Source organism: Nycticebus coucang, chromosome X, assembly GCF_027406575.1.
Source record: "Nycticebus coucang isolate mNycCou1 chromosome X, mNycCou1.pri, whole genome shotgun sequence".
Classification (NCBI taxonomy): Eukaryota; Metazoa; Chordata; class Mammalia; order Primates; family Lorisidae; genus Nycticebus; species Nycticebus coucang.
The window spans coordinates 89,691,548-89,715,395 of NC_069804.1; the positions used below are offsets into that span (position 1 = coordinate 89,691,548).

At 36.9% G+C, this 23,848-nt stretch overlaps 1 pseudogene; it reads left to right on the forward strand.

Moving 5' to 3' along the window:
- Positions 1-13,729: 13,729 nt before the first annotated feature.
- Positions 13,730-14,193, forward strand: LOC128576895 (mitochondrial intermembrane space import and assembly protein 40-like; annotated as a pseudogene).
- The last annotated feature ends 9,655 nt before the right edge of the window (positions 14,194-23,848 follow it).

Genomic DNA, 23,848 nt, shown 5'->3' on the forward strand with positions numbered 1-23,848 from the left:
GAATATTTTATGAGGAGGACCTCCCGGGCAATTGAAGCAGCATCAAAAATACACTACTGGGACCTGATCAAACTAAAAACTTCTTCTGCTCAGCCAATAACACAATAAGTAAAGCAGAGGAGACAGCCCTCAGAATAGGAGAAGATACTTGCAAGTTATGTCTCCGATAAAGGTTTAATAACCAGATTCCACAGAGAACTGAAACGTATTAGCATGAAAAGAACAAGCGATCCCATCTCAGGCTGGGCAAGGGACTTGAACAGAAACTTCTCTGAAGAAGACAGGCATACGGCCTACAGACATCTGAAAAAATGCTCATCATCCTTAATCATCAGAGAAATGCAAATCAAAACTACATTCAGATATTATCTAACTCTACTAAGATTAGCCCACATCAAGAATCCCAAAGCCATACTGCAAAAGCAGTTTTGAGAGGAAAATTTATTGCTTTAGATGCCTACATTCGAAAAACAGAAAGAGAACACATCAAAGAAGTCACAGGCCATCTTATGGAGTTGGAAAAAGAAGAAGAACAATCTAAGCCTAATGTCAGTAGAAGAAAAGAAATCTCCACAATCAAATCAGAGATCAATGAAATTGAAAACAAAAGAATCATTAAGAAAATTAATGAAACAAGGAGTTGGTTTTTTGAAAAAATAAATAAAATAGATAAACCATTGGCCAGACTAACAAGGAATAGAAAAGTAAAATCTCTAGTAACCTCAATCAGAAATGATAAAGGGGAAATAACAACTGATCCCACAGAGATACAAGAGATCATCTCTGAATACTACCAAAAACTCTATGCCCAGAAATTTGACAATCTGAAGGAAATGGATCAATATTTGGAATCACACCCTCTCCCTAGACTTAGCCAGGAAGAAATAGAGCTCCTGAACAGACCAATTTCAAGCACTGAGATCAAAGAAACAATAAAAAATCCTCCAACCAAAAAATGCCCTGGTCCAGATGGCTTCACTCCAGAATTCTATCAAACCTTCAAGGAAGAGCTTAATCCTTTACTGCAGAAATTATTCCAAAAAATCGAGGAAGAAGGAATCTTCCCCAACACATTCTATGAAGCAAACAGCACCCTGATACCAAAATCAGGAAAAGACCCAAACAAAAAGGAGAATTTCAGACCATTCTCACTCATGAACATAGACGCAAAAATTCTCAACAAAATCCTAGCCAATAGATTACAGCTTATCATCAAAAAAGTCATTCATCATGATCAATTAGGCTTCATCCCAGGGATGCAAGGGTGGTTTAACATACGCAAGTCTATAAACGTTATCCACCATAATAACAGAGGCAAAAATAAAGATCACATGAACCTCTCAATAGATGCAGAAAAAGCATTTGATAAAATCCAGCATCCTTTTCTAATTAGAACACTGAAGAGTATAGGCATAGGTGGCACATTTCTAAAACTGATTGAAGCTATCTATGACAAACCGACAGCCAATATTTTACTGAATGGAGTAAAACTGAAAGCTTTTCCTCTTAGAACTGGAACCAGACAAGGTTGTCCTCTGTCACCTTTACTATTCAACGTAGTGCTGGAAGTTCTAGCCAATACAATTAGGCAAGACAAGGAAATAAAGGGAATCCAAATGGGAGCAGAGCAGGTCAAACTCTTCCTCTTTGCTGACGACATGATCTTATACTTAGAGAACCCCAAAGATTCAACCACAAGTCTCCTAGAAGTCATCAAAAAATACAGTAATGTTTCAGGATATAAAATCAATGTCCACATGTCAGTAGCCTTTGTGTACACCAATAACAGTCAAGCTGAGAAGCTAATTAAGGACACAACTCCCTTCACCATAGTCTCAAAGAAAGTGAAATACCCAGGAATATACCTAACGAAGGAGGTGAAGGACCTCTATAAAGAAAACTATGAAATCCTCAGAAAGGAAATAGCAGAGGATATTAACAAATGGAAGAACATACCATGCTCATGGACGGGAAGAATCAACATTGTTAAAATGTCTATACTTCCCAAAGCAATCTACCTATTCAATGCCATTCCTATCAAAATTCCAACCTCGTACTTTCAAGATTTGGAAAACATGATTCTGCGTTTTGTATGTAACCGGAAAAAAAACCGTTTAGCTAAGGCAGTTCTTAATAACAAAAATAAAGCTGGGGACATCAGCATACCAGATTTTAGTCTGTACTACAAAGCCATAGTGCTCAAGACAGCATGGTACTGGCACAAAAACAGAGACATAGACACTTGGAATCGAATTGAAAACCAAGAAATGAAAGTAACATCTTACAACCACCTAATCTTTGATAAACCAAACAAGAACATACCTTGGGGGAAAGACTCCCTATTCAATAAATGGTGTTGGGAGAACTGGATGTCTACATGTAAAAGACTGAAACTGGACCCACAGCTTTCCCCACTCACAAAAATTGATTCAAGATGGATAAAGGACTTAAATTTAAGGCATGAAATAATAAAAACCCTCCAAGAAAGCATAAGAAAAACACTGGAAGATTTTGGCCTGAGGAAAGACTTCATGAAGAAGACTGCCATGGCAATTGCAACAACAACAAAAATAAACAAATGGGACTTCATTAAACTGAAAAGCTTCTGTACAGCTAAGGAGACAATAACCAAAGCAAAGAGACAACCTACACAATGGGAAAGGATATTTGCATATTTTCAATCAGACAAAAGCTTGATAACTAGGATCTATAGAGAACTCAAATTAATCCACATGAAAAAAGCCAACAATCCCTTATATCACTGGGCAAGAGACATGAATAGAACTTTCTCTAAAGATGACAGACGAATGGCTAACAATCACATGAAAAAATGTTCATCATCTCTATATATTAGAGAAATGCAAATCAAAACAACCCTGAGATATCATCTAACCCCAGTGAGAATGGCCCACATCACAAAATCTCAAAACTGCAGATGTTGGCGTGGATGTGTTGAGAAGGGAACACTTTTACACTGCTGGTGGGACTGCAAACTAGTACAACCCTTCTGGAAGGAAGTATGGAGAAACCTCAAAGCACTCAAGCTAGACCTCTCATTTGATCCTGCAATCCCATTACTGGGCATCTACCCAGAAGGAAAGAAATCCTTTTATCATAAGGACACTTGTACTAGACTGTTTATTGCAGCTCAATTTACAATCGCCAAAATGCCCACCAACCCAGGAATGGATTATCAAGCTGTGGTATATGTATACCATGGAATACTATTCAGCCATTAAAAAAAATGGAGACTTTACATCCTTCGTATTAACCTGGATGGACGTGGAAGACATTATTCTTAGTAAAGCATCACAAGAATGGAGAAGCATGAATCCTATGTACTCAATTTTGATAGGAGGACAATTAATGACAATTATGGTTATGGTGGGGAAACAGAAAGAGGGAGGAGGGAGGTGGGTGGGGCCTTGGTGTGTGTCACACTTTATGGGGGCAAGACATGATTGCAAGAGGGACTTTACCTAACAATTGCCATCAGTGTAACCTGGCTTATTGTACCCTCAATGAATCACCAACAATAAAAAAAAAAAAACATAAAAGAAAAAAAAAAAAAGAAAAAGAAGGAATACTACCCAACACAGTCTACGAAGCAAATATCACCTTGATCCCCAAACCACCAAGAGACCCAACAAGAAAAGAAAATTATAGACCAATATCACTAATGAATATTGATGCAGAAATACTCAATAAGATCCTAAAAAACGGAATCCAATAATACGTCAATAAAAATTATACACCATGACTAAGTGGGATTTTCCCAGGCTCTCAAGGCTGGTTCAATATACGTAAATCTATGAATGTAATTCAGCACCTAAACAAACTAAAATATAAATTCCATTTGATTCTCTCAATGCAGAAAAAGCTTTTAATAATATCCAGGATCCCTTCATGATCATAACACTTAAGAAAATTGGCATAGAATGGACATTTCTTAAACTAATACAGGTCATGTACAGCAAACCAACAGCCAATATCGTATTGAATGGAGTTAAATTGAAATCATTTCCACTTAGATCAGGAACCAGGCAAGGTTGCCCATTGTCTCCATTGCTCTTTAACATTGAAATGGATGTTTTAGCTATTGCAATAAGGGAAGAAAAGGAGATCAAGGGTATACACATAGGGTCAGAGGAGATCAAACTTTCACTCTTCACACATGATATGATTGTATATTTGGAAAACACCAGGGATTCTACTACAAAACTTTTAGAAGTGATCAAGAAAGATCTCAGGCTACAAAATCAATACCCATAAATCTGTAGCCTTTGTACATACTGACAATAACCAAGCAGACGAAACAGTCAAGGACTCTATTCCTTTCACAGTAGACCGAGGAAAAGGAAATCTTTGGGAGTTTATCTAAAAAAAAAAACGTGAAACATCTCTATAAAGAGAACTATGAAACTTTAAGAAAAGAAATAGCTGAAGGTGTTAACAAATGGAAAAACATACCATGCTCATGGCTGGGAAAAATCAACATTGTTAAAATGTCTACATTACCCAAAGCAATATATAATTTTAATGCAATTCCTATCAAAGCTCCATTGTCATATTTTAAAGATCTTGAAAAAATAATACTTCATTTTATATGGAATCAGAAAAAACCTCGAATAGGCAAAACATTACTGAGAAATAAAAACAAAGCAGGAGGAATCACAGTACCAGACATTAGACTGTACTATAAATTGATAGTGATCAAAGCAGCATGGTACTGGCACAAAAACAGAGAAGTAAATGTCTGGAACAGAATAGAGAAGCAAGATATGAATCCAGCTACTTACCGTTATTTGATCTTTGACAAGCCAATTAAAAACATTCAGTGGGGAAAAGATTCCCTATTTAACAAATGGTGCTGGGCAAACTGGCATGTGATCTGTAAAAGACTGAAACTGGACCCACACCTTTCACCATTAAGTAAGATAGACTCTCACTGGATTAAAGATTTAAACTTAAGACATGAAAGTATAAAAATACTAGAAAAAAGTGCAGGAAAAACTCTTGAAGGAATCGGCCTGGGTGAATATTTTATGAGGAGAACTGTCCAGGTAATTGAAGCAGTATCAAAAATAGATTACTGGGACCTGATTAAGCTAAAAAGCTTCTGCACAGCCAAGAACATAGTAAGTAAAGCAATCAGACAGCCCTCAGAATCGGAGAAAATATTTGCAGTTTATACCTCCAATAACGGTTTAATAACCAGAGTTCACAGAGAACTTAAACATATTAACAAGAAAAGAACAGGTGATCCCATCTCAGGGTGGGCAAAGTTCTTGAAGGGCAACTTCTCTAAAGAAGACAGATGCACGATCTACAGACACATGAAAAAAAAAGCTCATCTCCTTAATCATAAGAGAAATGCAAATTAAAACTATTTTGAGGTATCACCTAACCCCAGTAAGAGTAGCCCACATAAAAAAATCCCAAAACCAGAGATGTTGGCATGGATGCGGAGAAAAGAGTACACTTCTACACTGCTAGTGGGAATGCGTACTAATATGTTACTTTTTGAAGGATGTTTGGAGAATACTTAGAGGTCTAAAAATAGACCTGCCATTCGATCCTATAATTCTTTTACCAGGTATATATCCAGAAGAGCAAAAATCACAATATAAGAAAGACATCTGTACCAGAATGTTTATTGCAGCCCAATTCATAATTGCTAAGTCTTGGAAGGAGCCCAAGAGCCCATCGGTCCACGAATGGACTAGCAAATTGTGGTATATGTACACAATGGAATATTACGCAGTCTTAAAGAAAGATGGAGACTTTACCTCTTTCATGCTTACATGGATGGAGGTGGAACATATTATTCTTAGCAAAGTATCTCAAGAATGGAAGAAAACGTATCCAATATACTCAGCCCCACTCTAAAGCTAATTTATAACTTTCATATGAAGGCTATAACCCAACTATAGCACAAGAATATGGGGAAAGGGCCAAGGGAGGGGAAGGTAAGTGGGAAGTCAGGGTGGAGGGAGGGCAATCGTGGGGCCACACATACGTTACATCTTAGAATGGGTACAGGTGAAACCTACTAAATGCCGGATACAAATGTCTACATACAATACCTAGGAAAATGCCATGAAAGCTATGTTGAATAGTTTGACGAGAATATTTCAGATGGTATATGAAACCTGCACATTGTACCCCTTGATTGCACAAGTGTACACAGATATGATTTAACTATAAAAAATAAATAAACAAATTCAATACCAAAAAAAATAATGGCAATTTCCGTCTTAATCTTGTCCATGACCCAGCAATCATTCAGCATACGGCTATTTAACTTCCGTATTTTTGTATAAGTATGCAGATTCCTGTTGTTACTGAGTTCGAATTTTATTCCATGGTGGTCTGAGAAGATGCAAGAAATAATTTTTATTCCTTCAAATTTACTGTGTTTAGACTTGTGACCTAAGATGTGATCGATTTTGAAGTATGTTCTGTGGGCTGATGAGAAGTATGTGCATTCAGTTTTGTTGGGATGAAATGTTCTGTAGTTGTCTGTTAAATCCAAATGTTGGTTGGTTAGGTTTAAATATAAATTTTCTTTGCTCAGCTTCTTATTGGAGGATCTATGCAACACTGCCAAAGGAGTGTTAAAATCTCCGACTAGTATGGAGCTGGAGGAAATCAAGTTGCTCATGTCTGTTAGAGTTTCTCTTATAAGTGGTGCATTCTAATTGGGTGCATAAATATTAATAATTGAAATCTCATCATCTTGAGTATTACTCTTAGCAAATATAAGTGACCATTCTTATCCTTCCTTACTTTTGTTGGTTTAAAGCCCATTGAATCTGTAAATATAATTACAACACCTGCTTTTTGCTGATTTCCATTTGCCTGAAATATGGACGACCATCCTTTGACCCTGAGTCTATATTTATCTTTTAAGGTAAGATGAGATTCTTGTATACAGCAAATATGTGGCCTGAGTTTTTGTATCCAGTCTTCCCACCTGTGCCTCTTTAGAGGACAGTTTAAGCCATTTACATTAATGGAGAATAATGGTGAGCCTTGTAAAATTTTGGGTATTGAGTTTTTCTAAAGTCCAGTGAACATTTTTAATCCTTTTGCCACTGTGGAAGTTGGAGTTGGATCAAAAGTTTCTGAGTGAGTTTACTTTGGCGGTAGAGGATTGTGCTGGCCATTATGTAGGTAGGTCTGAGAATATCGTGAAGAGCTGGTTTGATTATGGCAAATTTCTTCAACATGTGAATGTCATTAAAGCATTTGATTTCTCCATCATAAATGAGACTCAGTTTAGCTGGATACAGTGTCCTGGGTTGAAAGTTATTTTGTTTTAGGAGATAAAATTCGATTACCACTCTCTTCTGGCTTGAAAGGGTTCAGCAGAGAGATCTGCAGTCATTCTAATATTCTTCCCTTTGTTTGTTATGATTTTCTTATGTATGACTGCTTTCAGAATTTTCTCCTTCATATTAACTTTAGTGAAGTTGATTGTGATGTGCCTGAATCGTGCTGGGGTTCTGAAACTGTCTGCTATCTGAATTTTAGAATCTCTTGGTATGTCTGGAAAATTCTCTTTCATAATTTCATGGAGAAGAGCCTGTATGCGTTGAGAAGCCACTTCATCGCTTTCAGGAATTCCAATGAAGTGGATATTACCCTTCTTTGAATTATTCCAGAGCTCTCTGAGATTATGGTCTGTTTTTTCTCTCCATTTCTCTTCCTCTTTGAGAGTTTGGGAGCTTCAAAAGCTTTGTCTTAAATGTCAGAAATCCATTCTTCTGCTTGCTCCACTCTGTTACTGAGGGATTCTACTGTATTTTGCAGATCTTTGGGGGCTGAAAATTCTTGCTTCAATGTGTCAAAATCTTCAGTGGTTTTGTCTTTAAATTCGTTGAATTTTTGAGACAACTTTTGAATTGCTCCTCGAATTTCTAATTCCAACTTTTGAATTGCTCCTCAATTTTCTTATTCCAACTTTTCCTCCATTCTATTAATCTTGTTTGCAATCCAAATTCTGAATTCAATTTCTGACATCTTGGTCAACTGTTTATGAATGGGATCTTCAGTTACATCTGCCATATCTTTCCTTGGGGGTTTGATCTACTCCTGTTATTCATGTTACCAGAGTTTTTCCACTGATTCCACCCCATAATTATTTTGCACCATTTGACTGAATGAGTGGAGAAAGAAAAGTTGGGTTCGGGGCACCAGGAGTAGTGATTAACCAGCCCTTTGCCCAAAATATGGGACTGGTGTCTGTACCTTTTCCCCTGGAGGTTTGCCAAGGACAGATACAGTGCTATGGCCTGAGAAACTGGGGACCTGCTTGGTGTGGTGGGGCTAAGTGGCTCTGTCTTGTTTTCAGCTGGTCTCTGTCCAACCCTAGTGAATCAGTTACTCTGGGTTGAAGTCTCAGCTGTGGAGAAATACCAGCCAATAAGTCACCCCGCCCCCCCACAGGGAACAATTGGAAAAGGAAAATCAAACCTTCTTCCAACCAAACACCCAGAGTACCACCTGGATAGTCTTTGGGTGATTGGCTCAGTTCAAAATGTCCAAATCAATTGTCTCAGTCAGCACCTGTCTCAGGTGGGAGAGTTTAAGAGGTCTCTGGCAACTGGATCACAGTGGTCTTGTGATTACTCTGATATGGTTTGCTCCAGTGCTGTGTGGAGTCAGGAGGAGCCACCCAGCAAATAGATCAGTCTGGGAAGGTTGATGCCTCCTTCCCCACCTTGCACCTCTCTTACACCCAGTCAATGATAGCCCTGCAGTTGGCTGACCCAGTTGCCTGTAGTGAACAGATACTCCAGGGGTTTGCACCTGCCTGAATCACAAGGAAATCTACCTCTGCTCCCTGCCTCTATCTAGCAGGAGGAGGTGAGGCCTGCCAACCTCAGGCACTTGATAAAGGCTGGGGGTTGTTCACTCAGTTCCAGCCCTGCCCGTGATTGATGTTACTGACAGAACAAAACAGAACAATTTTGTGGGAGTTTGTTTCTGTTCCTGCTAGATTCCCCTGCAGAAGAGAAGCTGTCAGTTCTATCCTCTGCTTTCCTTTGTCTATAGGCTGATGATCCCCTGAGGGCCAGGTGGGTCTTAGGCTCAGTAAAGCGGTCCTCTGGGTCAGCCCCACCCTGGAAACTTCCCCGGTCTGTGAGTGTGTTTCTAGTCCCTGTGCTCCACCCAGGTCGGTACCACCTCAGGCAAATCCTTTACTCACAGGGCCTACATTTCCATCCCAGATCTGTTCCATGGTGTAGATGCCTGGCCTCCTCTGGTTGCCCTGGGAGACAGGGGGTGTGGCTTTAGAATATCTAGAAGTGAGCCATATTGTTGCTAAAAGACAGCTACTGTTCCATGCCTTGGGGCACTGCTGCTCTGGTGTGGTTCCCTCTCAGCCGACCGTCCTCTCCTTGCTCCCATGCCCCAGAGTCAGCACTGACCAGCTGCAGTTTAGGCACTGTCCACACCCCTCGAGAAATCACCCAAGAATCTGGACTCCTGGGGGACAGGCCTCCAAACCTCAGAGTAAGAGTGGAGGGGAGTGCTGGGAGCTCAGATTTGCAGGTAGAGACTATATACAGTTTTATACAGTTTTATGCCTGGCAGGAGAAGGCCATGACACCCTAGTAGTGGAGGTATGTCCAGTTTTTTAGAGGGTCTCTCCTGTGGAGTATAGTGGGAGGACCTTTGAACTCTGCTCGTTTGTTTGTGGGGCACTCTGAGCCGTTCTCATGGGGGAGGGGACTCCCATCCACTTGGTGATGGATTTTGTACTTTTTGTTTGTATCCTTTTGGTTGCAGCTTGCCTCAGCAGGGTTGATGTGCATTCTTCAACCTTCTCTCTTAGTGCAGCTCAAATCCATGAGGTTACCTGCTAAATTTCTGTCCTTTAACTCTCTTTCTGGACTGGAGCCTCTGCGGAAAGCTGGCTTCAGTCAGCCATCTTGTCTCTGCCCCACTGCCTGAAATATAGTTTTCCAACTGTTTTTCTGAGTCATATTTTGTCCTTGGAGGTTAGATGTACATCCTGAATACATAATATAGTTGGATTTCACTTTTTTTTTTTTTTATCCAGTAAGCCATCTTGTGGCTCTTAAAGTGGGGAAGTAAAGTCATTCACATTTATTGAGAGAATTGTTAAATATGGTGGAGATGTGTTAGTCTTGTTTTTGGGTAGTCTATCACCTAGTTTTATTACTTGGTCCATTGTGGAGGCTAGGCTTTGATCTTGTTTTATGGGTGTCTTGACTTTGCTCATGGTCCACTGTGCTGGTCTTTTGTAGTATAGTCTGAGTATTTCCTGCAGAGCTGGTCTTGTAGTGGTGTATATTATCAATGATTGCTTGTCAGTAAAATATTTTATTTCTCCATTAAATACAAAACTTGGTTTAGCAGGATACAATGTCCTATGTTGGAAATTCTTTTTATTTTTGAGATTATTGAAAAGTAGGCGCCCAATCTCTTCAGATTTATAATGTTTCAGTTGATAAATCCACTGTCACTCTAATGGATTTGCCCTTGTAAGTCAGTTGGTGCTCATTCCTGGTGGCTTGCAGAATTTTCTCTTTTATTTTGACCCGGACTAGGTTCATTACAGTATGTCTAGGAGATCCTCTGTTTGTATTGAGACAAATTGGGGTTAGATTTTTAAAATTAAATCATAAAGAGGTTGATCATGTATACATTAATGCATTTATGGGGTACAATGTGCTGATTTCATATACAATTTGGAATGCTTATATCATACTGGTTAATATTTCCCTCACCTCATTTACTTAATTATTGTGTCAAGACATTTATACTCTATACTTAATAGATCCAACATGGACCCTTTCAATATGCACCATTTTATTTTATTTTATTATTTTTTTTATTGTTGGGGATTCATCGAGGGTACAATAAGCCAGGTTACACTGATTGCAATTGTTAGGTAAAGTCCCTCTTGCAATCATGTCTTTCCCCCATAATGTGTGACACGCACCATTTTTAAAAGGATCATGTCTGAATCTTTTCTTATGCTTGGGAAATTTTCCATTATGATATCCTCCAGTAGGGCTTCCTTGTCTTTGGGCCACTCTTCTTCTCCTTCAGGGATACCTGTAATTTTTATGCTTGCATGCTTTGTGAAGTCCCATAATTCTCTAAGAGATTCCTGTCTTTTTACCGTCTTTTGCCTCTTTCAATGATTGAGTTAGCTCAAGAGCTTTGTCTTCAAGATCTAAGATTCTTTCTTCTCCATGATTATCTATTATTGAAAGTTTCTACTGCAGTTTGAAACTACTGAATGACTCCTTCAATTCTTTAAACTCTGTTATAGCATTTCTAATGTCATCATGTCTTTCATTTATTTCTTGGATCAATTTTTGGATTTCCTTTGATGGTCTTCCACTTCACCTTACACTTACTTCATTGTTTTTGTCATACATAATCTAAATTATTTTCCTGTCATTTCCATAATTTCTTTATATATGGGATCATCTATGGTGGCTGCCTCATGATCCCTTGGGATGTTTGATCTGTTTTAGTTTTTTGTGTTGCCAGAATTTTTTTGTTGGTTCCTTTCATGTGTGGTTTCTACTTGTTTACTTCCTTCCCTTACTTCTCTTGCATTCTCCGTCTCCTTAAATACTCCTTGTCTTTGTGCTTTGATTTGGAAGTGGGCTTCAGGTACAGGGTTGAATAGGAGAGAAAAGAGAAGGGGAAAGAAAACAAGAAAAGAAAGATGGAAAGAGAGAAAAGACAAGAAAATAAAGGGCATTCAAATGGGAGCAGAGGAGGTCAAACTCTCCTTTTCTGCTGATGATATGATCTTATACTTAGACAACGCTAAAGACTCAACCACAAGACTCTTGGAAGTCATCAAAAATTCAGTAATATCTGCAAATCAAAACAACCCTGAGATATCATCTAACCCCAGTGAGAATGGCCCACATCACAAAATCTCAAAACTGCAGATGCTGGTGTGGATGTGGAGAGAAGGGAACACTTTTACACTGCTGGTGGGACTGCAAACTAGTACAACCTTTCTGGAAGGAAGTATGGAGAAACCTCAAAGCACTCAAGCTAGACCTCCCATTTGATCCAGCAATCCCGTTACTGGGCATTTACCCAGAAGGAAAAAAATCCTTTTATCATAAGGACACTTGTACTAGACTGTTTATTGCAGCTCAATTTACAATCGCCAAAATGTGGAAACAGCCTAAATGCCCACCAACCCAGGAATGGATTAACAAGCTGTGGTATATGTATACCATGGAATACTATTCAGCCATTAAAAAAATGGAGACTTTACATCCTTCGTATTAACCTGGATGGATGTGGAAGACATTATTCTTAGTAAAGCATCACAAGAATGGAGAAGCATGAATCCTATGTACTCAATTTTGATATGAGGAAAATTAATGACAATTATGGTTATGGGGGGGGAAGAAAGAGGGAAGGAGGGAGGGGGGTGGGACCTTGGTGTGTGTCACAGTTTATGGGGGCAAGACATGATTGCAAGAGGGACTTTACCTAACAATTGCAATCAGTGTAACCTGGCTTATTGTACCCTCAATGAATCCCCAACAATAAAAAAAAAAGTTAAAAAAAAATTCAGTAATATCTCAGGATATAAAATCAATGTCCACCAGTCAGTTGCCTTTCTATACGCCAACAGCAGCCAAGATGAGAGGTAAATTAAAAACTCCACTCCCTTCACCATAGCCCCAAAGAAAATGAAATACTTAGGAATGTACCTAACAAAAGAGGTAAAGGACCTCTATAAAGAAAATTATGAAACCCTAAGAAAGGAAATAGCAGAGGATATTAACAAATGGAAGAACTTATCATGGTCATGGCTGGGAAGAATCAACATTGTTAAAATGTCTATACTTCCCAGAGCAATTTACCAATTCAATGCCATTCTTATTAAAATACCAACATCCTACTTTCAAGTTCTGGAAAAAAATGATTCTGCATTTTGTATGGAACCAGAAAAAACTCCACATAGCTAAGGCAGTTCTTAGTAATAAAAACAAAGGTGGGGGTATAATTATACCAGATTTCAGCTGGGGGTATAATTATACCAGGCTGTATTACAAGGCCATAGTGGTCAAGAAAGCATGGTACTGGCACAAATAGAGACATAAACATTTGGAAGTGAATAGAAAACCAGAAAATAAAACAAACAACTTACAGCCACCTAATCTTTGATAAACTAAACAAGAGCATCCACTGGGGGCAAGACTCCCTATTCAATAAATGGTTCTGGGAGAATTGGATATCCACACGTAAAAGACTGAAACTGGACCCACACCTTTCTCCACTCACAAAAATTGATTCAAGATGGATAAAGACTTAAATCTAAGGCATGAAACAATAAAAATCCTCAAAGAAAGAGTAGGAAAAACACTGAAAGATATTGGCCTGGGGAAAGACTTTATGAGGAAGACTGCCATGGCAATAGCAACAACAGCAATAATAAACAAATGGGATTTAATTAAACTGAAAAGCTTCTGTACAGCCAAGGAGACAACAACCAAAGCAAATAGACAACCTACACAATTGGAAAGGATATTTGCATATTTTGAATCAGACAAACTTAATAACCAGGATCTATACAGAACTTCAATTAATCCACAAGAAAAAAAGCAACAATCTCATACATCAATGGGGAAGAGAGATGAATAGAATCTTCTCTAAAGCTGCTGCCTCAGTTGCGCTTCTGAAAGGTCTAACCCTGGGGCCTGCCATGTCTTACTGCCAGCAGGAAGGGAAGGACGGAATCATATTTGTGACCAAAGAAGACCATGAAACCCCAAACAGCACAGAGCTGGTGGCCGATGACCCTAATGATCCATACGAAGAGCATGGATTGATACTGCCAAATGGAGACATTAACTGGAACTGCCTGTGCCTTGGAGGAATGGCCAGCGGCCCCGTGGGGAACAGTTTAAGTCAGTATTTTCATGCTTCCACTATAGTATGGAGGAAGTCAAGGGATAAGACTGTATAGACCAGTTCCGGGCCATGCAGGAATGTATGCAGAAGTACCCAGACCTCTATTCCCAAGAGGATGAGGAGGAGGAAGAGAAGAAGCCAGCAGAACATGTAGAAGAAACGGCTGTCACTGAGGCAACTGCAACCAAAGAAGAGGAGGGGTCAAGTAATGAAGGCCAGAAGGCACTGGAGCCCAGTCCTTCCATTTTCAAGTGATATGGACCGTTTACAAAATGTCTTTTAGTCACCTGCCAAGAAAGTATCTTATTCTCTGTTTTGTGCACTGTAGTGTACAAGATAACTTATTTTAATGCTCAGACGTCTTGGCCTGTTGATATATACAATGAAAAAAATGGGGATTGTATGTATGTGTTTCATATACAAACCAGTCAGCAAATGTAGCCTCCACTTTTGAATTCGCTTCTCGGATTGCTCTGAATTTTACTACTTTGGAATAGTGGGTTGAACATTGCCAGCATCCCAAAAAAACTATCCAGGAATGTTTCTTATGAGTGAGTTGGATTATTCTGATTCATTATATTTATACCTTTTAGTAGATTTTATACCCTTTGGGTAATGAAAGAGAAACAAAACATCTTCCTTCAAAATGCTGGGGTGGAACCAATTTCTGGTAGAAGAGGCCAGATGGTGAGTTACTTACTACTCAAAAACCATCTTGACTTTGAGCATATAATTGTATTAATTCCTGATACATTTTGGTTTCCATTTTTTAGGTTTTATAATTTCAGAAGGTGGAGATTTGGACCCTCCCATTCATGATCCCTTTATAGTGAAGAGAAAGGCTGGTTCTTAATGTTCTTGCTATTCCAAAAGCTCTGGTTTGGGGCCTATGTTCACACTGGCTTTTATTCTGGTCAGATGCAATGTTCTTGAGAGGTGTTGACCCAGTTGTTACCAGAGTAGCAACCAGGAGAAGTAAGAGTGTCAATTAAGTACTCAATTAAAATAAAATGTGATTTCTACGTGATTTTGAATGTGTTCTTTGCTTTTCCTAATAAAAATTATTTTTGATGTAAGGAAGTATAAATTATGAAAAATTAAATTGAAGCTCATCTTTAAAGGTAAAAAAAGACGCAGACAAATGGCCATCAAACATGAAAAAATGGTCATCATCCCTAATTATTAGAGAAATGCAAATTAAAACTGCCCTGAGATATGATCTAACCCCAGCGAGAATGGCTTATATCACAAAATCTCAAAACTGCAGATGCTGGCATGGATGTGGAGAGAAAGGAACACTTTTATACTGCTGGTGGGACTGCAAACTGACACAACCTTTTTGGAAGGAAGTATGGAGAAATCTCAAAGAACTCAACCTAGACCTCCCATTTGATCTTGCAGTCCCATTACTGGGCATATCTCCAGAAAAAAAAAAAAAAAGCTTTTATTATAAAGACACTGTACTAGGCTGTTTATCGCAGCCCAATTTACAATTGCTAAAATGTGGAAACAGTCTAAATGTCCTTCAACTGGAATGGATTGGTAAACTGTGGTATATGTATACCATGGTATATTATTTGGCCATAAAGAATGGAGATTTTGCAGCATTTGTACTAATCTGGATGGAGGTGGAACACATTATTCTCAGGGAAGCATCACAGGAATGGAGAAGTATGAATCCTATGTATTCAATTTTGATATGAGGACAATTAATGACACCTAATGATACAGTGGGGCATGGGGGAAGGGGAGGCCAGACATAGAAGGAGAGAGTGGGTGAGGGAAAAGAAAAGAAGAAAAAAAAGATAAGAAAAGAAAATAGTGACTAATGTTCACATAAATTGGATTTACTTTTGACCAAAGTACATTACTTAAACATTAATTTTTAATTCAACTTGTTAATATGTTGTTTGGGATATTGCATCCTTACTTATGGGTGAAATATGTTTGTAATTTCCCCTTTATAATAATATATTCTCTCCAATTTTAATGTCAGGTATACCCAGATCAGGTAGAAAGATTTTGAAGTATTTCTTCTTTTTCTATTGTCTATAAGATATGGCATGATCTGTTTTTTTTTTTTTAAATTATCTTTTACTTTCATTTATAAATATTAGTTGTCTAATTTTTGAGACTTAAAAAAAAAAATAAGAAGTTAACTGATAACTCCATACTGAATCTCAAAGTCAAAGCATTCTATAGTAGACATACTCTTATTTGACAATGTGAATGTTACTTTCTTTGCATTATTATTATTATTATTGCTTAATATTTCAATGCAGCAATTCTCTGTTTTCTTTTCTGAATATATTTATGTATGTTCATTTTTATGAGGTTTTTATTTCTAGTTCTTATCTTAAACATTGTTATTGTTATTAAATTTTAAGCCTCTTTAATTTTGTAAAGGCAAAAAATGGAAGCCTAATAAACCCATGTATATGTAACAATTTTAAAAAGTTGAACAAGTCTTATATTTAAGTCTTTAATTCATACTGAGTTAATTTTTGTTTATCATGAGGGATAGGAATCCAGTTTGATTCTTCTTCATGTGGCTATACAATTTTCCTGGCACCAGTTATTGAATAGTATTTTCTTTCCCCAGTGTATGTTTTTGTGTGCTTTCTCAAAGATCAGTTTGTTGTAGGTATATGGATTTATTTCTGGGCTCTCTAATGCATTCCATCAGTCTATGTGTCTATTTTCATGCCAGTATCATGCCATTTTCTTGATATAGCCTTGTAGTATAGCTTGACATCAGAAAGTGAGATGCTTCCAGTCTTGTTGTTTTTGATTTAGATTGCTTTGGTTATTTGGCTCTTTTTTGTTTTCATATACATTTTACATTTTTCTAATTCTGTGAAAAATGACATTGGTATTTTGATTGAAGTTGAATTGAAACTATAGATTGCTTTGGGCAATATAGTTGTTTTAACAATATTGATTCTTCTGATCAATGAGCATGAGATAGTTTTTCATTCATTTGTGTCATCTATTATTTCTTTCATTAAGAAATAATTTAAATTTGTTCCTAGATATTTTTATTTTCTTAAAGGATTGTAAATGTGATTACATCCCTGATTTGGTTTTCATATTGATCATTGGTGTATAAAAATCCTAATAATTTTTATATGTTGATTTTGTAACTAGAGACTTCAGAATCTACTTATCAAACCTAAGAGTCTTTTGGAAGAGTCCCTAGGGTTTTCTAGATGTAACATCATATCATTAGAAAACAGAGATAATTTGACTTCTATTCGACTTTGGATGCCCTTTATTTCTTTTGACTAATTGTTCTGATTGGGACTTCTAGTGCTATGTTGAATAGAAATGGTGAAAGTGGGCATTCTTATTTTGTTCTTGTCTCAGGGTGAATGGTTTCAACTTTTTTCCATTCAGTATGATGTTGGCTGTGGGTATGTCATATATGGCTTTTATTATTATGTTTCTTTTATTCCTAGTTTGTTGAGAGTTTTTAATCATGAATTATTGGTGGATAATATCAACTTCTTTTTCTGCAGCTATTAAGATGATCCTATGTTTCCCCCCCAATTTTGTTAATGCGGTGAATCACATTTAATGATTTGTGTATGTCAAGCCATCCTTGCATCCTGGGGATAAAGCCCACTTGATCATGGTGTGTTAGCCTTTTGATATTCTGTTGAGTTTAGTTTGCTAGTATTTTGTTAAGGATTTTTGTGTCTGTTCATCAGAGGTATTGTTATGTGGTTTTCTTTTTATTGTTGCATCACTTCCTGGCTTTGGTATTAGGGTGATATTGATTTTGTAGAATAATTTAGGTAGGATTTCCTCCTTCTCAATCCTTTGGAGCAATATCAATACAATTGACACCAGTTCTTCATTGTAGGTCTGGTAGAATTTTGCAGCAAATTCCTCTATTCCTCATATTTTTAAAAAATTGCTTATTTAGTCTCAGCACTTTCTGTTTTCATATTAAGGCGTTCTATTTCTTCCTGGTTCAATTTTGGGAGGTTGTATGCTTTCAGGGATTCATTTATTTCCTCTAGGTATTCTAATTTGCAAGCATATAGTTGTTTATTATATTCCCCGATGATATTTTTTTATTTCTGTAGTATCAGTTATAATGTCACCTTCACATTTCTGATTGTGTTTATTTGGATCATTTTTCTTCTTTTCTTGATTGATCTAGCTAGTGGTTTATCAATAGCATTTATTTATTTGCTTATTTTTTTAGACAGAGTCTTAAGCTGTCATCCTGGTTAGAGTGCCATAGCATCATAGCTCACAGCAATCTCAAACTCTTGGTCTTAAGCAATTCTCTTGCCTCAGCCTCCCAAGTAGCTGGGACTATAGGCATCCGCCACAATGCCCAGCTATTTTTTGGTTGTAGTTTCCATTTTTGTATTAATATGGATGGAGTTAAAGAATGTTCTTCTTAGTAAAGTAGTATAAGAATGAAGCAAGTATTCAATGTGATCAATACTAACATGAGACTAATAGACAAAGAAGTACTCACCCATAAGAGAGAAAAACACAATTAAAATCAATTGGGAGAAATGACAGGAAGGAAAGTGGAGAGGGAAATTGGTAAGTTCTCACCTAATGGGGGCAATGTAAAGTTATACAGCACAAACCCTGGGTGACAGGTTTAAGTATAACTTGAACTTTATCTAATAAGTGCAAACAATGTAACATTATCATTTTTATCCTTAAATTAATCTGAAGTACATTAAAAATAAATCTTTTCATATATGTTATTTTTCTATTAAATCATAAACACAGAGATCATGTATACATTAATGCATTTATGGGGTACAATGTGCTGGTTTCATATAGAATTAGGGATACTTACAACACACTGGTTAGTATATACCTCATCTCATTTACTTAATTATTGTGTTGACATTTATACTCTATTCTAATAGATCCGACGTGTACCCTTACATTATGCACTATAGGTGTGATCCCACTATTCACCCTCCCTAGGTCGGACCTTCCCCCTCCCCTCCGATCCCCCCTCCTCCCTCCTTCATCTTGGGCCATAGTTGTGATCTACTCTTCATATGAAAGTGTGAGTGATTGTGACTGGTTCCATAATAGTACTTGAGTACACTGGATATTTTTTCTTCCATTCTTGAGATACTTTACTAAGTAGGATATGTTCCAGCTCCATGCATGTAAATGTAAAAGAGGTAAAGTCTCCATCTTTTTTAAGGCTGCATAATATCCCATGACATACATATACCACAATTTATTAATCCATTCATGGATTGATGGGCACTGGGGTTCTTCCAAGACTTGGCAATTATTAATTGAGCTGTAATGAGCAATCTGGTGCAAATATCTTTGTTGCCAACTTATTTTTGGCCTTTTGGATATACATCTAGTAGAGGAATTTCAGGATCAAACAGCAAGTCTACTTTACATCCCTGAGTATTCTCCATAATTCTTTCCAAAAGGGACATATTAGCTTGCACTCCCACCAGTAGTGCAGAAGTGTTCCCTTTTCTCCACATCCACACCAACATCTGTAGTTTTGTGACTTTGTTATGTGAGCCACTCTTACTGGAGTTAGATGATATCTCAAAGTGGTTTTGATTTGCATTTCTCTAATGTTTAAAGACAATGAGTATTTTTTCATGTTTCTGTAGGCCATGCACCTATCTTCTTCAGAGAAGCTTCTGTTCAAGTCCCTTGCCTGCAATGAAATAGGATTACTTGTTCTTTTCTTATTAATAAGTTTGAGTTCTTTGTGGATTCTGGTTATCAAACCTTTGTGAGAAGCATAACCTGTAAATATTTTCTCCCATTCTGAGGGCTGTCTGCTTGCTTTACTTATTGTGTTCTTGGCAGTGCAGAAGCTTTTTAGTTTGATCAGATCCCAGTAATGTATTTTTGGTGTTGCTTCAATTGCCCATGGGGGAGAAGGGTTGTCCTCCTCATAAGTTATTCTCCCAGGCCACTTTCTTCAAGTGTTTCTCCTAAACTCTCTCCAGGAATCGTAATAGTTTCATGTCTTAAGTTTAAGTCTTTTTTTTTCCATTGAGTCAATTTTTGTTAATGGTGAAAGGTGTGGGTCCAATTTCATTCTTTGACAAATCACCAGCCAATTCACCCAGCATCATTAGTTAAATAGGGAATCTTTCTCCTGATTTATATTTTAGATAGGCTTATCAAAGATCAAATGACGATAAATGTCTTAGTTCTCAATTCTGTTCCATACATCTACCTCTCTATTTTTGTGCCATACCATGCTGTTTTGATCACTATAGATTTATAGTATAGTTTGAGGTCTGGTAGCGTGATTACTCCTGATTTGTTTTTATTTCTGAGTAATGTCTTGGCTATTCAAGGTTTTTTCTGGTTCCATATAAAATGAAGTACGATTTTTTACAGATCTTTAAAGTATGACAGTGGTGCTTTGATAGGGATTGCATTAAATTTGTAAATTGCTTTGGATATTATGCATATTTTAACAATGTTGATTCTTCCTAGCCATGACATGATATTCTTTTCCATTTGTTAACATCTTCAGCTATTTCTTTTCTCAAAGTTTCCTAATTGTCTTTATAGAGATCTTTCACATCTGTTGTTAGGTAAATTCCCAAGTATTTCATCTTCTTTAGTACAACTGTAAAGGGAATAGAGTCCTTGACTATATTTTTGCTTGACTATTACTGGTATATATAAAAGCTACTGATTTGTGAGTGTTGATTTTTTTTATCCTGAGATGCTACTGTATTCCTGATCACTTTTAAGAGTTTTGTGTCTGAGTCCCTGGGGGTTTTCCAGGTATCATATCATCTGCAAGGAGTGAACGTTTGATCTCCTCTGAACCTATTTGGATGCACTTGATCACCTTCTCTTGCCTGATTGCCATGGATAGACTTCCATAACAATGTTAAAAAGCATTTGAGATAATGGACAACCTTGACTGGTTCCAGATCTGAGTGGAAATGTTTTCAATTTTACTCCATTCAATATGATATTGACTATGGGTTTTCTGTAGATGGCCTCTATCAGTTTAAGAGAAATCCCTTCTTTACCTATTTTCTTAAGTGTTCTGATCATAAAAGGATGTTGGATATTGTCAAAAGCTTTTTCTGCATCAATTGAGAGAATCATATGGTCTTTGTTTTTTAGTTTGTTTATGTGATGTATTATATTTATAGATTTACATATATTGAACCAACCTTGAGACCCTGTGATCAAACCTACTTTGTCATGGTGTATAATTCATTTGATGTGTTGTTGAATTCTGTTTGCTAGGATCTTATTGAATATTTTTGCATTTATCTTCATTAAACATATTGGTCTATAATTTTCTTTTCTTGTTGGATCTTTTCCTGATTTGGGGATCAGGGTGACATTTGCTTCATAGAATGTGATGGGAAGTATTTCTTCTTTTTCTATGTTTTGGAAATGGTTAAGTAATATAGGTACTAGTGGGACCACACCTATGGTGCATCTTACAAGGGTACATGTGAAACTTAATAAATGTAGAATATAAATATTTTAACACAATAACTAAGAAAAAGACAGAAGGGTATGTTAACGAGTGTGATGAAAATATTTCTAATTGTATATAAAACCAGTGCATGGTACCCCATGATTGCATTAATGTACACAGCTATGATTTAATATAAAAAGAAAAGTTTGGTAGAATTCTGATGTAAAACCATCTGGTCCTGGACTCTTCTTTTTTGGGATATTTCCTATAGTTGATTCTATTTCAGTACTTGATATAGGTGTGTTCAGAATTTCCAATTCTTTCTGATTCAGTCTAGGAAGTTGGTGTGATGCTGAATATTGGTCAATTTCTTTCAAATTTTTATATTTCTGAGAATAAAGTTTTTTGTAGTATTCATTAAGGATTTTTTGTATTTCTGGGGTGTCTATAGTTATTTCACATTTGTCATTTCTGATTGATGATACTATGGACTACAATTTTCTATTTTTGTTTAGGTAGGCCAAAGATTTATCAATTTTGTTGAGTTTTTCAAAAAACCAACTTTTTGATTGACTGATCTTTTGAATAATTATTTTTTTAATTTCATTTAATTCTGCTCTAATTTTCATTATTTCTTTTCTTCTGCTGGGTTTGGGGTTGAAATGTTTTTCCTTTTCCAGTTGCTTAAGATGTCCCATTCAGTTGTTGACTTCCTCTCTTTCCATTCTTTTGAGGAAGGTTTGCAATGCTATAAATTTCCCTCTTAGAATTGCCTTTGCAGTATCTACAGTTTCCGATAATTCATGTCTTCATTATTGTTTTGTTCCAAAAGTTTGGTAATTTCCTTCTTAATCTCATGTATGACCCAGGTATCATTCAGCTTAAGGTTATTTAGTTTCCAGCTCTTCGTATGAGTATGCAGATACCTATTATTGGTGAGTTCAACTTTTATTGCATGATGATCTGAGAAATTACATGGAATAATTACTATACTTTTACATTTGCTGAGGTTAGACTTGTGACCTAAGATGTGATTAATTTTGGAGCATGTTTTATGGGCTGATGAGAAGAATGCATATTCTGTTTTGTTAGGATGAAATGTTCTATAGATGTATGTTTATTCAATTGTTGTATGGTGAAATTTAAGTTCCAAAATTCATTAGTTTTTTATTGGAGGATCTATCCAATGCTGGTAAAGGGGTGTTAAAATCTCTGACTTATGATGCTGGGGATATCAAATTATTCATGTCTTTTTGGGTGTCCCTTATAAATTGTGAAGCATTCTGGTTGGGCACATAAATGTTAATAATTTACATCTCATCATGTTGAGTGTTTCCCTTTACAAATATGAAGTGATTATCCTTATCTTTCATTACTTTGGTTTATTTAAAGCCTAGTGTATCTGCAAATAAAATTATCACCCCTGCTTTTTTCTGATTTCTGTTTGCCTGGATTACAGATGCCTATCCATTTACCGTGAGTCTATATTCATTTTTTTAACATAGGATGAGATTCTTGTATGCAGCAGATATCTGGCCTGAGGTTTGTATCCAGTCAACCAACCTGTGCCTCTGAAGAGGACAGTTTCAGCCAGAGTATTAATAAGCCTGGTAGCATTTTGTGTCACATTTTTCAAAAGTCCAGTGGACATTTTGAATCTTTTCACCACTGTGAAAATTAGGTTTTGGTAAAGAATTATTTCAGAGTGTGTTTACTTTGGTGGTAGAGCATTGTGCTGGTCATTATGGTGTATGGGTCTGAGGATATACTGAAGAGCTGGTTTAGTTACGGCAAATTTCTTCAACGTGTGTATGTCACTAAAGTATTTAACTTCTCCATCATAAATGAAGCTCAATTTAGCCAGATGCAGGATCCTGGGCTGAAAATGGTTTTGTTTTAGGAGACGGAAGGTCAATGACCATCCTTTTCTGGCTTGAAAAGTTTCAGCTGAGAGATCTGCAATCATTCTAATATTCTTCTCCTTACAGGTTGTGATTGTCTTATGTCTGATTGCTTGCAGGATTTTCTCGTTCATATTAACTTTAGTGAAGTCAATTACAATGTGTGTAGAAGATACTTTATTTGGGTTGAGTCATGGCAGGGTTCTGAAACTGTCTGCTGTTTGAATTTCAGTATCTCTTGCCATGCTTGTGAAGTTCTCCTCAATTATCTCTTGGAGTAGACTATCTATGCCTTTTGGCCATCCTCTTTTTCAGGGATTCCTATGAGGTGAATGTTTGCTCTTGTGGAGTGGTCCCATAATTCTCTCATGGAATGATCCAGTTTTGCTCTGTACTTGTCTTCTTCTTTTAGCATTTGGGAGTGTTCAAAAGGTTTGTCTTCAATGTCAGAGATCCTTTCTTCTGCCTGCTCCATTCTGTTACTGAGGGATTCTACTGAATTTCTCAGATCTTTGAGTGCTGCAAGTTCTTGCCTCAATGTGTCAAAATATTTGGTGATTTTGTCTTTGAATTCACTGAA